Source organism: Pseudorca crassidens, chromosome 6 (genome assembly GCF_039906515.1).
Source record: "Pseudorca crassidens isolate mPseCra1 chromosome 6, mPseCra1.hap1, whole genome shotgun sequence".
NCBI lineage: Eukaryota > Metazoa > Chordata > Mammalia > Artiodactyla > Delphinidae > Pseudorca > Pseudorca crassidens.
Window position 1 is genome coordinate 28,210,898 of NC_090301.1, and position 16,162 is coordinate 28,227,059.

The 16,162-nt window shown below is 41.5% G+C and overlaps 1 protein-coding gene across 8 annotated transcripts in view; it reads left to right on the forward strand.

The window, feature by feature from the left end:
* Positions 1-8,908: 8,908 nt before the first annotated feature.
* PLEKHM3 (pleckstrin homology domain containing M3) overlaps positions 8,909-16,162 on the forward strand; it is a 186,809-nt gene continuing 179,555 nt past the window's right edge. For 3 of the 8 annotated variants that reach the window (XM_067740817.1, XM_067740818.1, XM_067740819.1), the window contains exon 1: positions 8,910-9,203. The gene's annotated coding sequence lies outside the window, so the exon portion shown is untranslated. Of the gene's footprint in view, positions 9,204-9,224; positions 9,378-16,162 lie in introns of those variants that run through there. The other 5 variants (XM_067740814.1, XM_067740821.1, XM_067740820.1 and 2 more) reach the window with 3 other exon arrangements.

Genomic DNA, 16,162 nt, shown 5'->3' on the forward strand with positions numbered 1-16,162 from the left:
ATGTAAGTGCACGACAGACTTAAAAGGAGTAATAGGATAAGTGATTTTTCTGGAGAAGTAGACCCCTGGAAGATGAGTAGAAGCGGAGAGCTAAAGGGGGAATTGCTTGGGGTGTCATTCTGCTTTATTCTCACTGAGTGCTGCTCTTTTCAATGACAAGTTTCCCAAAACCCAAACGGCCACAAACCAGTAAGAGGAAATGAGGGAAAATCACCTTGGAATAAAAAAGAAAAAGACAAAGATGTTTCCTCGTTTTGAAAACCGGAGTCCTGAGCAGGAGGGATCCACACCAAGTTTTTGCGAAGGTCATTTTGCAGTATGGCTTTACTGTCAGCATCTCTAAAGACGGTCCCCAGAAATAAAGGGGCCAAGAAGGGGCTTTTCTAGAACCATTAGCAGGCCCCCTCCCGCACAGCTCCATTAGCGGGCCTTATTAAACCAACTCAGACAAAGAGCAAGGATGCCCTAGTTAATGGAGAGTCTCCGATAATTGCTCTGCTCAGCCGCTTCTTTTAGGGTCTGAATGGCCTTTAAATAATGTTTCTCTTGCGGTGGTCGCAGACAATGACCTAGCAATCTGCTTTAAGCGGTGCCAATCCCATTAGCTGAAGAAAAGCAAACTCTGTGTGCCAATGAGTGAGTGAGTGTGTATGTGTGAGTGTGTGTGTTGAGGAGCTCAGTTTAGGGTAGAGATCAGGTTTAAATGTTGCTTCCTTCCTCTTTTCCCCCCTTCCTTTATAAACCCATCCCTCCCAGGAATCAAAGGTATCACTGTGTTTACTGGGTCATCTACTGGGTGAAAATCTATTCCTGAAAATGGCAAGGGACCCCCTCAAATGGTTGCAGAAGATGCCTGTCATTCTTATTTACTAAGCACTTCTCTGTGGGATGTGATTTTCAACTTATCTCTGCCCTCTAAAAACTTTAAGTCCTGAACCACAATCATGCAAAGAATATAGTCACCCCAATACACGTCTACTGTTCAAAGCTGAAAAGCTTTATAATTGTGGAAGAAAAAGAGTAGAAGACAAAACTAATAGGAGGGCCCTCTCTCCTGATGCTTGCAACTCTTTTTTCTAACAATGTTGAAAAAAATTAATCAGTCGATCTAAGAAAGAAATGGAAAATTTTATTCAAGCCAAATTTGAGGATTATAACCCAAGAAGAGCATCTCCGATATCTCCGAGAACTGTTCCCCACCCCCGTTAGAAGTAAAGGCACAGTAAGATTTTTGAGACAGAGGGCTGTACATCAAAAGGCGTGTTATTGACAGTTCACATAATCTAGATTTAAGCATCATTGTGGGGGGTCATGTGACCACTTACAAGATCAGGAAGGAATGTTCTCTTTCAGGAGTTGTCTTGTTGATGCTGGCAGAATGTTGCTCTTTATTGTTGAGCAGGTATTCCTGCCCATGGGGGAGGTTTGGTCGATGCGTGATGCGGATACATAATGCACAGTGGGGGAGAGGGGAGGCCAAAAGGCAGAGAAGAATTTTTTTTGTTTAAATTTTTCTTGTCTTGCCATAAAATATGAATTTTATTTCACAACCATGTAGTTATATTTAAAAACAAATTATGTCCTGGGCAGAGCATGTGGAAAAAGGGCAAGTTTCATTTATTTGGGAAGGGTCAAATGCTCCCACGTGAAAGTATGAAGAAGTTCAGTCATGAGCAACTTTGTAATAAAAATGTGTACAACAGCATTCAGATACACAGAAGTGAGTCAACTCTGGCTGGAACCTGCTCTTTGCCTACAGGACTTTTTCAGGGGTTCCAGAATGGTCTAATTCAAGTTTTTGAACAGAGTGTGAAAACAGGCCAGCATAACAAAGTGGGATGACTCCAGTTACACAAATACATGGGAGTGAGTTATGCGCAGCTCAGCGAGTCTCACAAAGCGTCCCCAGCACGCGCACACACACACACACACACACACACACCCTGTTTGACAACTTCTGGAAAGAACAATTACACTGCAGCCAACAGGATAAAAGCTATTTTCTCATTCTGGGTTCTAGAAAGGCACCACAGGCCAGGAAATATTCTGCTTGGAAAAAGTAAGAGGATGTTCCATTCCATTCTCATTCATTTTAACATCTACCTTTCATTTTAGTGACTGTGAACAGCTTATGTGTAGGGTTCCTTCTGAATAATTTAATTTCTGATGTTATTTAGTTTCAAAAGCATGAATTTACAAAGTGATATCTATCTGAGAGATGTTGGTTTCTAGTACATGCACCATTAACAATCTACCTGTTGGGTAATGGCTTCATTTGCATTACAATTCGTTAAAATGTGTGAAATAAGGACTCCTCCTGCAGGAACTGAAGAAAGCGTTTTGGGCCTTGGGGCTCTTTTGTATCAGTGATTCCCATTCTGGTGAAAAGGACTGAATAGTGTGAAAGTTCATGTGGGTGTGTGGGGAAGGAGAGAGAACTTTTAGAACAGATAAGAAAGGAAAAGGGGATCCAGCTCTTAGGGATAGGCTTGAACCTTGGGTTAGAGTTTTTTTAAAAAAACAAGCTTGGGCTTCCCTGGTGGTGCAGTGGTTAAGAATCCGCCTGCGCTTAACATAACTAAAGAAAGCCTGGGCGCAGCTACTAAGACGCAACGCAGACAAACATAAATAAATAAATTTATCAAACAAACAAAAAACAACCTTAAAAATTACTCTTAAAACCAAATTGAATTCTGGAACTCAATAGTCTTCGACATTACAAATATAAATTTGTCATTAGATCTTACTGTGGACTATCATGGTGTTTGGTGCTGTGAGTTATAACGAGTATAATAAACATAATCCATCATCCTAGACTTTGTGGCTAGGTCATAATTCAGAGGTCCTGATCCCCAATCCAGTGCCTTTTCTAGTATAGCAAAGCCTCTTTTACGACATGATTACTTTATCATAATTGCATAAGTACTAAAGATGGAATATTGCATTATAAGGGTTGATCCCCAGTAGAACTACCAAGTACTACCCTTAGATCTGGGCAACTGGGCTACTGACCTGGGCTCTGTGCTTTAGGTCCTCCTCTGGCTACATCTCTTTCTGGACAAGAAGGTGACTACCTAGAGCTTCCTCCTTCTAGACCAGGTTGCCGGGGCATCAGAATTCCCTGTACCAAAGCCAAGAGTCTATCTCTAGAGCTGTACAGGCTTTTTCCCCAGGGCTTCCTGGGTGCTAATCCAGCTGCCAGGGTGTTCTCAAAAGCCTGAGGAGTGACTATGGCTGGGAAAGCTGTCAATAAAGTTAGGCATGGCAGCCGGGATGTCTGCATGAACATATTTGGGGCTTTGTGGTGCAGGACAGGGTCTGGGCTGGGAAACTGAAGGCATCCATTTGTTTTCTTACCCTGGCTCTTGTAAATATCAGGGTATACCTGCTCAGCTCCCCGGTTCTGGTGAAATGAACTTTGTATGTATGTATATGTGTGTGTAATTTTTTTTTTTCCCACTACTGTGCAATGTAATATCTTCACATTTAGCTCCATGAAATAACAGCTCACTTATTGCCAAACACTAATACAAACTTTTACTGTAAACTAAAACACTTTGAGGTAGATAATATTATTGCTATTATTACATTATTATTATTGTCACCATCCCCATTCTACCTATGGGGAAACTGAGGCACAGAGAAGTAAAATAATTTGTGAAGACCTGAGAATGAATAAGCGCCAGAGCCAGGATTCTAATTACAAGACAAGGCGGCTTCCATTCAGTCTCCTTTGCTTTTCTACCCCAATTCTACTTATCCTTCAAGGTAGGCTCAAGCCCTTGGTTTTTTGTAGAGGCCTGTATGAGTGGCTCCATCCTCCCTCTAATCTTCTGAACTTCTGGAATTTCTTCTGCCTTTATCACTTGTTGGGTATTTACTGTTTTGGACCGCTGGACATCTTTCCATCTAGAGGTTAAAGATGACTAGACTCTTGACTGACAGTTGAGTAGGCAGGTGACTTGTTTCCCAGAGCAAGTACGGTGGACTCTGTGATGGGCTGCCCAGATCCCCTATCAAAAAAGGACTCATTGCCCCAGCTGCTGGAAGTGGTGGCAGTAGATTGCCTTCAGTGGTCAAACCCTCCAAGGACTGTATCAACTGCAGAGGGCCACCTTGCCTAAGACCGTGCTCCCTCTCAGAGTAGCCCACATCCACTGACTGATGGATGTGGACATGGAAAGACCTGGCCGTCTTGGCCAGTGGTGTGCTGGAGCCAGCTTCTGCTGGCCCTTGAGACCTGACTGTGCACATCTCCAACCCCATGTTCAGTGACACGACATCCAGAACTTGAAATTAGGCATCGTGTGGTGTTTACACCATGGAAATTGGCAGACAGTAACAAATCAGGCCTTTTGTTTTTTCAGAGTCAATTTGCCAGCACACCACTTGTTCTTGGCCTGATTCAGGACTATTCTAAAGCCTCTGACAGGCCCCTCTGTCTCAGAGGTCTTCATGGGGGTGGCAAGGCTGCTGTTGGGCCTTACAACTCTACCTTTCCCTCTGCCCAGTTTGGCTCTCACCCCTCCCATACACACGTGCTGATCCCACGGGCACTCCCTGCATGCTGAACTCTCTCTGAGTTTGCTTCCTGGGAACTCAACCTGCAACTCTTTTTTTTTTTTTTTTTTTTTTTGGTAAGTTAAGTTTTATTTGGGGCAAAATGAGGACTATAGCCAGGGAGAAAACTTCTCAGATAGCTTTCAGGCCAGGTGTTGAAGGGCAGCAACTCCTGCAGCTCCTAATGCTGTTAAAGTTTACCTAACTTTGCAGATTTCTTAGGCATTTTATCAGGAATGCTAGGTTTTCCCAGAAGGAAGTTTAGAATATATCATACAAAAAGGTTCTGTCCCATGTCAAGATTGAAGAAGTTTTCCTTTTACAAGGTTTTAACTTTCTGGACCATTCCATCAACAGGTAAGCTCTTAATGGAGGCCTCTGGTTGGTACTAACCATCATACAAGCCACCATGAGCCCATGAACCACCTACCCGGAGAACACTGAATTCCTGTAATATGTGCTTGTTGAATGACTAAAATGAAGCACATTCAAATTGCCCAATTAAAGACTTTTTTGGTAAGAGTCTATCACTTATTCTTGATCTTTCTGGTTAAAAAAGACATAGTATGTGGTAATAGGGTGGGGAATCACTGAATATTTTGCTTCGTTGAAGGCTTTTCACTATTTTTTTCTGTTTGCCTACTTGTAGAAGTGATAGCAAAAGACTCAAAAACCTATATGGCCTGATCATTGGCTAATCAGAAAGAACCCTGCCTCTCATGCAAGAGAAGGGTCAGGTATCAATCCTTTGGGTGTTGAATCTTAGGATGGGTGAGGAGGGAATTCCTTGGAAAGAGACTTGGGACACTTAGGAAGCTTAGGGACAGAAGCTAGTTACCAGCTTGTATGCAACTGTTTCAATATTTCAGCAATGGGATGCCTTTGCGGGTGCCTCCCAGCTGAGTAGCAAGCTCAGTTGTACTTCTAAGCTGCTCCATTTATGACTTTAGTATGCTACATCTCAAACGCTTTTAATTTACCTAATGAGACAAAAAAATATTATGATATTGCTCTCAGTGAGTATCCCAATCATCTTTACCTGGGCATATCTGTGCACATGGGGTGAAGTATACTTGGCTTGCAAATTCTAGGCTATAAATAGCACCAACATTTTCTGATTAAGTTTAAAATATTTTTTGATGCAACTTTTGTTTTATTTCTTGGAAGACAGTATTGCTTTATTGAATCTGGACTTGACCATTATTTTATAAAGGAAAGCTAAGTTGAAAAAATTTTAATGAAGAGATACAATAATAAAATCTCCTTACATGTCATTTGGTATTTCACTTTGTTTTAATGCACATTTATTAAGATCATTTCCTAGGTACCGTAAGTGGTGTGGAGAATACAAAGATGAATAAGGCAAGCTCCCTGCCCTTCAGGGGATGCAGAGGGGATATAATGGGGGATCCTAAAGCAGGATAATGGGAATGAATGGAAGAGTATCCAGGAGTGGTAAAAAAATGTAAGTCTGGAGTATAGAGTGGGAGAAAAGAAGTATTCTGGAGATAAGTCTGGAATGGTGGAGTATTAGGATGCTTTCAGTTGTAAATGACGGAGACCAACGCAAACCACCTTTAGCAAACAGGGATTTAATTGGCAGTATAACTGCAAGGTCTAGAAGGTATACATAGGTGGCCCTATGTATACCTATGTGGGGTAATAATGATGTGTCAAGATAGGGTCATCAGCTGTAACAAATGTATTACCGTAGTGCAAGATGTTGATAGTGGGAGAGGTTGTGCGTGTTTTGGGGCAGCGGGTATCTGGGAACTCTGTACTTCTCTGCTCATTCTCTACAAAATAAAGTCTATATAAAAAAAAAAAGCAGCTGGGGCTTTTGAATAGAGATGTGAATTTAAATATTTAAATTCAGAGGAGCAAAATGACCCCTGCTGACCAAATGGAGGCCTGAGAGCCAGCAACTGCCCAGCTGAGATCGTTCTCAGCCTTTGACTTTTCATCCCTTTTCTGGGATCGCACTGAGAATCTATATTAGTGATAATGAGTAAATCCAGTCATTCTGTAAATGTGGCTGTTTAATGTGCCAGACCCTGTGCTTAATGCATGGTGGGAAATAAATCACAAAGCATTGGCCCTGCCCTCCAACTCCATAGACTGGTATAGTTTTTCTCAAAGAATAGTCCAATAAGGAGCACTTTGAGGCACTTGCTAAAATAACAGAATTCAGGACTTTTTGTAGACCTCCAGAATGAGAATCTACGGGTGTCTGGTCGGGCCACTCAAGATGGCTGTTCTCTTGCTCTCTGTATACCCTCTGCTCGACCAGTGCCTGCTGCACCTACACCCTGCTCACATGACTGACCTTCCTGTGCACTTGCCCCAGGTCCCAGCTGGTGATTGTTCTGATCCGAGGGGTGGTGAGGGGCGTGCCCCTCTGCTGGTTTCTCTGGTAACCCATGAGCCAACCTGACGTCAATTTCCCCTACAATTGGCAATCTCCCCCCACTCTCGGGCCGCCCCCCCACCCCAGACTGGGTGCACGACCCAAGAATTTGCATTTTTAACATGAGTCCAAGAGCCTTGACTCTCAAAATGTGGCATCACCTGGGAGTTCACTAGAGGTGCAAAGGCCCCACCATAGACCCCTTGAATCATGATCTGCATTTTAACAGGATCCCCACACATTAAAGTTTGAGAAGCACTATTCTAGAAGATTCTATTACATGCTGAAGTTTGAGAATCAGTGGCCTGGGAAGACTAATGAGTATATAGATGAATTTGGCACAATGTGATGAGTGCATTTATAGAGGAACATGTGAGTTCCTCTGGGCATGTTTAAAGGATCCGGTTTCTCTGTCAGAGATTTCCAGGAGAGGTGTGATGCCACTTGCTTCTTAAAAAGCAAGAAGTTGGCCAGGCTAAAGGGATGGGGCAGGGGTGACAGCTCTCATCAGAGGAAACCCAGTGTCAAAAGTCCTGAGGCAAAAGAGAACACTGCATGTTTAAGGAACAAGAGATGTATCTCGAATTGCAGTATAAGTTTTCAAACAAACATTTAAACTCTAAACATCAACCAAAAGAGATATTTTAAAAAATTCAATGGTTAAAGATTCTCTTATTAATCTTTAAGGGAGTGCAGGAATCAGATTTTTCGAATCTTATCATGCTGTTTCTCTGGCCTCCTTTGACAATTTTTTTGTGTGTGTCCATTTCTTCATTCATTCATTCAAACATATATACATTACACACTGTGTTTTGTGCTTATTATGTGGTGGTGAGTGAAACCAAAACAGTTTCTGCCCTCAGGGAGTTTATAGGGGAGGCTGGAGTGGGAGTGGAGAAGCCAGTAGAACAGGTAAATTTTAAAAATGCGTAATTATAAATTGAGAAAATGGCTAAGTGTGCTATGATGGAGAATAAAGCAAGAGACTTCAAGGAAGGTCTTCCAGCCAGACTGAGGTAGGAGACAGATGGGCCCTTGGGCTGGACAGCTGGTGTTTGTCAAGTGGAGTAAAATTGAAACTTTGTTCTCACTCCAAGGGCAAAGGTAGTGGCAGAAGCTGAGCTCTGCGAAAGTAAAGAGATAAGACGACCACTCCTGAGGTCAAGGAACACTTCCCTGTCTGCGCATGTGCAGAAAGGCTCCTTGAGGGTCAAAAAGGGAGGGGGCGCCACCCCATAATAAGTGTGGACATACACCCACAGGCTTCTGCAGTGGGATTCATCTTAGCAAAAAGTTGCGCACAGCCCTCCTCCCCTCCCTGCCCGCCACCCCCAACGTCTATTGGCTAGGATTCCTGGTTTTCATCCAGGCTACCCAGGTTCAATTCCTGGGCAGGGAACTAGGATCTCTCTTTAGGACCATTCACTGCTGTCTCTCCGAGATCAAGACCACCCTATCCTCTTGCAACATGGCCAAAGTCACTGTGGGGTGGGTTGGAGTGTCTCACAAAGGAGCACTCAGGTTGCCCACCAGTGCGCGTACACACACACACACACACACACACACACACACACACACACTTTCTGTTTTGCTGGGAATCCGAATGGGGGTTAAGACCTCCTCTCAAAACCATCCTCTTTCAACCTGCTGGCTACACCATGAAAGGGGAGTGAAAATTGATTTTCATCGCAGCTCCAAACCTGAAATGTGAAGCAATCTCTAGGTTCTAATAGTTCTATTTTCAGAAAGAACTTCTCTTTCTAATTCTCTTAGCCAAGGGAGCTGCTAAATAACAAGTCTGGTCCCTGGCATGTTTCAAGTGAAATTTTCCAATTGCAAACATCCATCTGTGCGTTGGGAGGAGCAGTGAGGAGACTCTGCGGCACATACCATTGTTTTCAAAAAGTGTGTGATGAAAACTGTGCGTAGGAAAACAAAGAGATAAGGAGGCCAGGAGGGTGCGGGCAGGCCCTGAGTGGCGCTGGGTCCCTAAGGCAGGAAAGACGAGTCCTTGCGGCCTGGAACCTTGTGTGTCCGAGTCTCGCTTCCTGAGCTGCTGGAAGGAAGCATTTAAGTGTGGGACCGCAAGAAGCGCTTGTAAACAGAGAGCCGGGCCGGAATGGTCGGTGGCCGAACGGGCCGTGACCGTGAGGAGAGCTGGCTGCCAAAGCCGAACCACAGCCAGAAGTAGGCTGCAGGCCCCGCAGATGAAGGGGGAGAAGTAGCCGGAGGCCAGGTGAGCATCTGCCTGCTTCTGTGCTGCCGGACTGGCCACTGCGGGAAGGGTGTGGGGATGACAGCATTGTGAGTATACGAGAAGCTCCCTGGCGTAGCGGTGATTTTGCTGTTTCTTCCATGCTCTGGTTTCTATTTCATCCTGGAAACTGCACAGCAGTGCAGTGGATAATAGGTGAGGGGAGACTGTATGATGCGTTGTCTGTTTATTTTTATGAATCAGGTATATAAGTAGAAAGCAGTTGAAATAGCTGATCCCGTTCTGTGTGTTGTTTTTAGTACCCCGCCGCCCCTCCTGGGTCTTAGAAACCAAGCCTCAGCAGAGCTTTTAACTCACATCTAACTGGGGCTTTCAGACTACAACGACTGTTCCATCTGTTGACCTTGTTCATTTTTAATATACAGTAAATGACACTATGTGACTGATGACAAGCATGATTTGGTCTTCCATGAAAGGATTACTAAGCTAAAAGGTCGAGATAAGGACATTTCAGACCCACTCCTCAAATAAAGTGTTACTACTGAGATATACAAATGAATGACAAATTGAGACTGGTCTAGAGTTATAGCTTGCAAAGCAGGACAGATTTGAATTTACTAGGTTAAACTGAGATTGAGCTATGCTGTTGTAAACTAATTTGGAAGTTTTTGTCTTCTTGGAAAAGAGAAATACCTGGGTTTTTTTCCTTTAATATTATAATTTCAGTAGTCATAGTGAATTATGATTTGTATTCATTCATAAGATACTTTATTATAAAATACCACACATAAATTATAATTGGCAAACCTTAAGATATAAGGCAAATTTTGTTTCATTAACTTCAAAAACAAATGCCTTAACCAAAATTGGGCTAAAAGGTCGGTAGGCATGTGTCACCTTGGTCACATAGTCTAACTTTTAGTTACTAGAAGAATATTAGATTAAATTGCTCATAGAAAAGTGTTTTAAAGTCATGCACATCAAGGAGATAATATTAATGCCTGATGAGTTTGTCTTTCAGTGAGTATTTTCACAATGTAATGGTTCATAGCAAGAACTATAAAGCCATTCTGGGTTTGAATTCCTGCTTGGTCACTTCCTATTGTGTAACCTTGGGCAGTTTATTTGCTATATTTCTTAATCTGTAGTATGGAAATAATAACAGTACTGATTTCATAGGGTTGTTATGACGATTAAATGAGTTAATATTTTTAAAGTTCTTAGAACAGTGCATGTAGTAATTGCGATATACATGTTTGTTAATAAATACATAAAATAGAGATATACCAATGTTGAAAGTAAAATGGTGGTTGCCAGGAGCTGGGGGAGGGGCGAAATGGAGAGTTGTTTAATGGGTATAGAGTTTCCGTTTTGCAAGATGAAACATTCTAGAGATTAGTCGCACAACAATATGAATGTACTTAATAGTTTGGAACTGTACACTTAAAAATAGTTAAGATAGTGAATTTTATGTAATGTACTTTTCCCCACAATTAAATCTTTTTAAAATACCAATGTTAGCAAAGTCATATACAATCATAGGGGAATTTGTTCCAATTTGTTCCAGATACCAAAATTCAACAATGCTCAAGTCCCTTATAAAATGGCGTAGTGCTTGCATATAACCTCTGCTACGCACATCCCCTGGTATAATTTAAATAATCTCTATATTACTTGTAATACCTCATATAATGTAAATTCTATGTCAAGAATTGTAAATTCTATGTAAATAGTTGCCCAGTGCCCAGCAAAATTCAAGTTTTGCTTTTTGGAGCTTTCTGGAGTTTTTTTCCCCCAAATATTTTCTGTGGTTGGTTAAATTTGCGGATGTGGAACCCAAGGGTACGGAGGGCCGACTGTGTTCAGAATCGTTATTAGCACGCAGCAGCCCCATCCTTAGTTGTCTTTGCCATTGTGAAAATGCAACTTCTGGCAGTCATCAGTAAGATTCACTTATTTGGTAAATTCATGAAATTAAGACATCATAAAGAGCACAAACAAATGATAAGAAACAACATCTAATACCCTATGGCAAGCACAGTTCTGAAAATGCCCCTCCACCAAGATTGCATACCCTCATCCCCAGAACCCGTAAGTATGATGCAGTATCACTTCCTTGATCATGTTTCTTTATATGGCACAGTTGAATTTAAAATGGGGAAATTAGCTGGTGGGCCAAATCTAATCAAAGAGGCCTGTAAAAGAGGAGAGCATTCTCTGGCTGGGGAAATCAGAGAGACCTGAAGCCTGAGAAGAACTGAACATGCTGTTGCTGTTTTGAAGATGGAGGTGACACTTGAGAAGGCATGGGGACAGCCTTGAGAAATGCGGGAGCCCTAGAATTGCTGAGGGTGACCCAGTGTGGAAACTGGAACCTCAGACCGAGGGTCAACAAACTGAATGAGCTCAGAACTGGATTCTTTACCAGAACCTTTAGTTAAGAGCACAGCCTAGCCAACGCCTTGATTTCTGCCTTGTGAAAGAGAGCCTGAGCAGAGAACCCATACAACCCCACCCAGACTCTGACCTTCAGAATTGCGAAGTAAGAAATGGGTGTTCTTCAACGAACAGTAGCCCCGACTCGCCGCAACTAGAGAAAGCCCATGTGCGGCAACGAAGACCCAATGCAGCCAAAAATAAATTAAATAAAATAAATAAATTTATAAAAAAAAAAAGAAATGGGTGTTGTTTTGAGGTACTAAGCTTGTGGGAATTTGTTACACGGCAAAAGAAAACTAATATGACAGGAACAGACTACCCATACAAGAGAAAACTAAATGGCTAACAGTCATGTGAAAATGCATTCTCTTTCCATTAATCAAAGAAATGAAATGGAAACAACAGCAAGGGACCATTTTTCCAGCTCTCAAATTTACATAGATTTAAAAAAATTCTAATTCTCCACATCAGGTAGTGGGTAGCAGAGCAGACACTCTTAGATGCTGTGAGGGGTGCGCAGATGTGAAAGCTTTCTGAAAAACTCATTGGCTGAATGTACGAAAAGTCTCACTAAATGTGTCCACTCCTCGATCCAGTAGTTCCACTCCTAGCAGTCTGTCCAAAGGAACTTATGAGAAATATTTTAAAAGTTAATGTTCACAAGTGCTTAATATGGCTTTGGTTAGAAAAGTCAGATATTGGCAATAGTCTAAATGCCCAACAAGAGGGGAACAGTTTAAATAAATTATGCTATCATCAAAAGACATGGTTTTATACAGATTTGTAAAAGGATGTTTATGAAGAGTTTTAACAGTGTGGAAAGGTATTTATCAATTTTTGCTAAATGGGGGGAGATAGGCTAGAGAACTGTATGTGCAGTTAACTCTCAACTATGTTTAAAAAACCAGAAAGATCTACCTACATAAGGAAAGGGACTGAAAGGGCCAAAATGGGGCAGTGCTTTTTTCTCATTGGAGGATGAATAGGCATTGTTTATTTCCCCTTTTATACTTTATGTATTTTCAAAATGTTTAACAATAAGTATATAGTAATTGTTTATAACCATAATAATCAATAAACATTATTTTAAAAGCTGTTAAAACTCTATGTTGTGGGGAATACAATGAATCTAAGACATTGTCCAGTCAAATAATAGAGAATATAAAAATCCATAAATAACTTAATATATGGCAGGAAGTGATGTTTTAAAGAAAGACTAGAAGATAGGATATGATAAATATGGTTGGAAAGATTGAAATAAAGTTGGATAACTTATTTCTCGATAAGGGTAATCAGTGAAAGCTTGGTGGTGGAAGGATGGCTGAATATCATACTGAAATGATAGAAAAAGGAAGCTCATGGTTGAGCTTTCGTTGTCTTTGTTTTCTCATAGATTGATGGATTTTAGGCTTTGGGCTATGGACTCAGGTTAATTATATAAGTGGAAAACAAAGAACTGTGATTTTTTGCTAATATAACCATTAGCAAAAAAGAAAAAGAAAAAGCCCTCTGCATGTTATTACTAGGAAAACCAAACTGGATGTAGGCCGGTAACTGCTGCATTAAAAAACATCCAAAGCTAATATTTATTGAATACTTATCAGATACTTAATATACTCTATTCCAGTTTAATCATGTATGCAGCCTTCCCGTAATACTTGAAGTCACGTCATACATTTACAAATTTAAGAAACAGGCAGGTAGAGGGGTACTACGTTAATTATTGGTTTCAGAAGACCTGATTTTAATAGAAACCTGAAAAGGTTAGACCATTTGGGCAGAATTTTTAGCATTCTCCATCTCTAGACAGTTTGCAGGAGCCCCAGACCACTGCTACTCCTTCTTTTTTTTCTTACTAGCTCCCTTTTCTATTTTCACTTTACACTCTCCTCCAACACCTGTAGAAAAGTATGGAAAGTGTCTGTTGCTCCACTGGCTGTTAGCCAAATGCTGATTTTCTTCATGGGGAGTGTTAACCCTTCAAAAGAAACCCTGTGGAGGGATATCTAGAAAGGAATTGCTTTTTTTCTTTTTCCTTTTTCTTTTAGAGTGGATTTTATATATGGTTCATAAGTAGCGGAACTGTATGCTAGCTTGGAGTTTCTGGGGCAAGCTAATGCAGAGAATTGAGTAATGAGTGAGAGTGTGATAAGAATAACCACCAGTAGTAAATTCCATGCATTGTGTTTGCTCTGTTTCATTGGCTACTGTAGGTATTACCAGACAGTAATAACAAGCCTACATAGTTCACCTTCATATTGACAGTAAGGTATGAAGTTTATTTGGTCCATGAGGGTAATTAATGTTAATGGCAACATGAATTATGAGCAAAAACCAAAGTCAAAATATAGAGGCCATTGTATTGAGATGTCAGGCATGCTATTTTCATTAACATTTTGTTTGTTTTTCATACATTCATTAACTGTCAATTTGAGTTATGTGTTTTAAATTGGATTCCCCGATTATATGCTACATTTATGAGTATGGGAGAGATTTATTTGTCTAGTTACTGTGATTAGTGTAACCAATTTATAATTCAGTACAAACTGAAGCTGCCCTGTTCTGCATTATCCAGTTTACTTGTGGACATTTATCTAACTGGGAAATTGCTAAATATCCATTTTACCTTGTAGTCTATAGATGTGATTATAAATGTAGATTTTCATAGAACAAGGAACATATATTATAGGTTAGAAAACATTGGAAAGGTAACCAGCAGTTTTTATGCTCCAGGAAATTAGCTAATTGATCTTTTCCCATGAACTTTTCCAGAACAACTTCTCTTCCACCCTCAGAGATTATTGGTTTGTAAATTAAACAAGTAAGAATTGAGCACTTATTTTGTGCCGTGGCACATACCTCTTGTACTTGGAACCAGCAATACAATCTTGAAGAAAACAGGCACAATCCTTGCCTTCATGAAGGTTACAGTCTAGTGGGGGAGACACACAAGTAAGCAGGCTAGTTTTATACAGAGTGAAAAGCATTATAATTGAGGAAATCAGTGTGCTATGGGAACACACAAGAGGGATGTTCAAAATGGACGTGGGAGGTCAGGGAAGAAGTGATACCTCAGCAAAGACCTGAAGGCTGAATGAGAATTAGCCAAGTTGTGTGCCTTTGTGTTTTGGGGTGCGGGGTAGTGACGATGGAGATTTAAGAGGTAAGCCCAGGAAAGTAAGTGGACTTGAGCTCTTATAGGCAGTGTTAAGGAGTATATGATTTATCCAGAAGAGAACAGGGTTTTAATTTTAGAAAGCCCTCTCTGAACTGCAGTGTGGCGAATGGATTAGTGGAGGGAAAGACTAAAGGGAGGAAACTGCATGGTAGTGTCTGAACTAAGGCCATAAAGAAGGAGAGCAATGGATAAATTTGGCAGATCTCACAGAGGTAGAATTAGCATGACTTGCCGATTTGGAGTGATTTGTGGGGGAGGGAGCCAGCAGGGTCAAGGATGATGATATCCTTCACTATATGGAGAATGCCAGGAGGAGGGGCAGGTTGAGGGTAAGATGAGGAGTTTGGTTTTGTGCATGTTAGGAGTTAGGGGATGTCTGAAAGGCAGTTGCATGTGGGTCTAGAGCTCAGGATAACAATGTTTCTCATCTGTCACATGGACTGCTGCCGAAGCCATGGGGATGGAGAAGATCACCCAGGTGGAAGAGGAACTAATTAAGAGGGTTATGGGGAAAACGGAGGAACACCTACATTATGATGTGGGCATAGGAAGGGGGCTCATACAGGGTACCAGAGGGAGCATCCAGAGATAAAGGAGAAATTCCAGAAGAGACTTACATCAGTGCTTTCATGAGAGCAATGCAAAGAGTGGGTGTTGAGTAGGTCAGATCTTGCTGAGAGGTCAGTCAGAGGTGGAGTGAAAAACCTCCTGGGTTTAGCCAAAAGGAAAGTGTTGGTGACCTCTGCCTGTGCAGTTTCACCTGGGGCAGAATCAGTGCTTCTGCAGGGAGGAATGAATGGAGTCAGAAAGCATAAAAAAAAAACCTCTTTAAGAAACTTGGAAGAGGAAAGGAGGAGGGACAGAGTATCCTACCTGTACAGGAACTTGGGAGACAAGGGAGTATTTTACTTCTTTGTTTTTTCTTCTTTGAGAAGAGACATTCCTTTTGAATCACCCTGAATCTTGCACTACTGAATCCTTCCACTCTAAGACTACCAGAAAGCCCGATGTGCAGCAACTCATTTTGCCTGAACAGTGCAGGAGGAACCCTTGAGTTAATTAAAACCTTATCTCAGAGCTTCCTAAACGGACTGCTGTCACCACTCTCTCCACCAGTTTGTTGGTTTATAATGGGAGGAAATCAAAGAGACTGTGGTGACCCTTTCCCTGGTACCATACGGATGACCCCGGATGACCCCCGTTGGCATCCTGTACCCTGCCTTTGAGTTCACAAAACACTACGTTATGTCATTTGATTTACATTCCAGAACAACCTTCGGGGAAGGTAGGACAGGGATTCTTATTTGACCTGCATTGAAATAACTAGAATTCAGGTTCAAATGACATGCCTGGAATCACACAT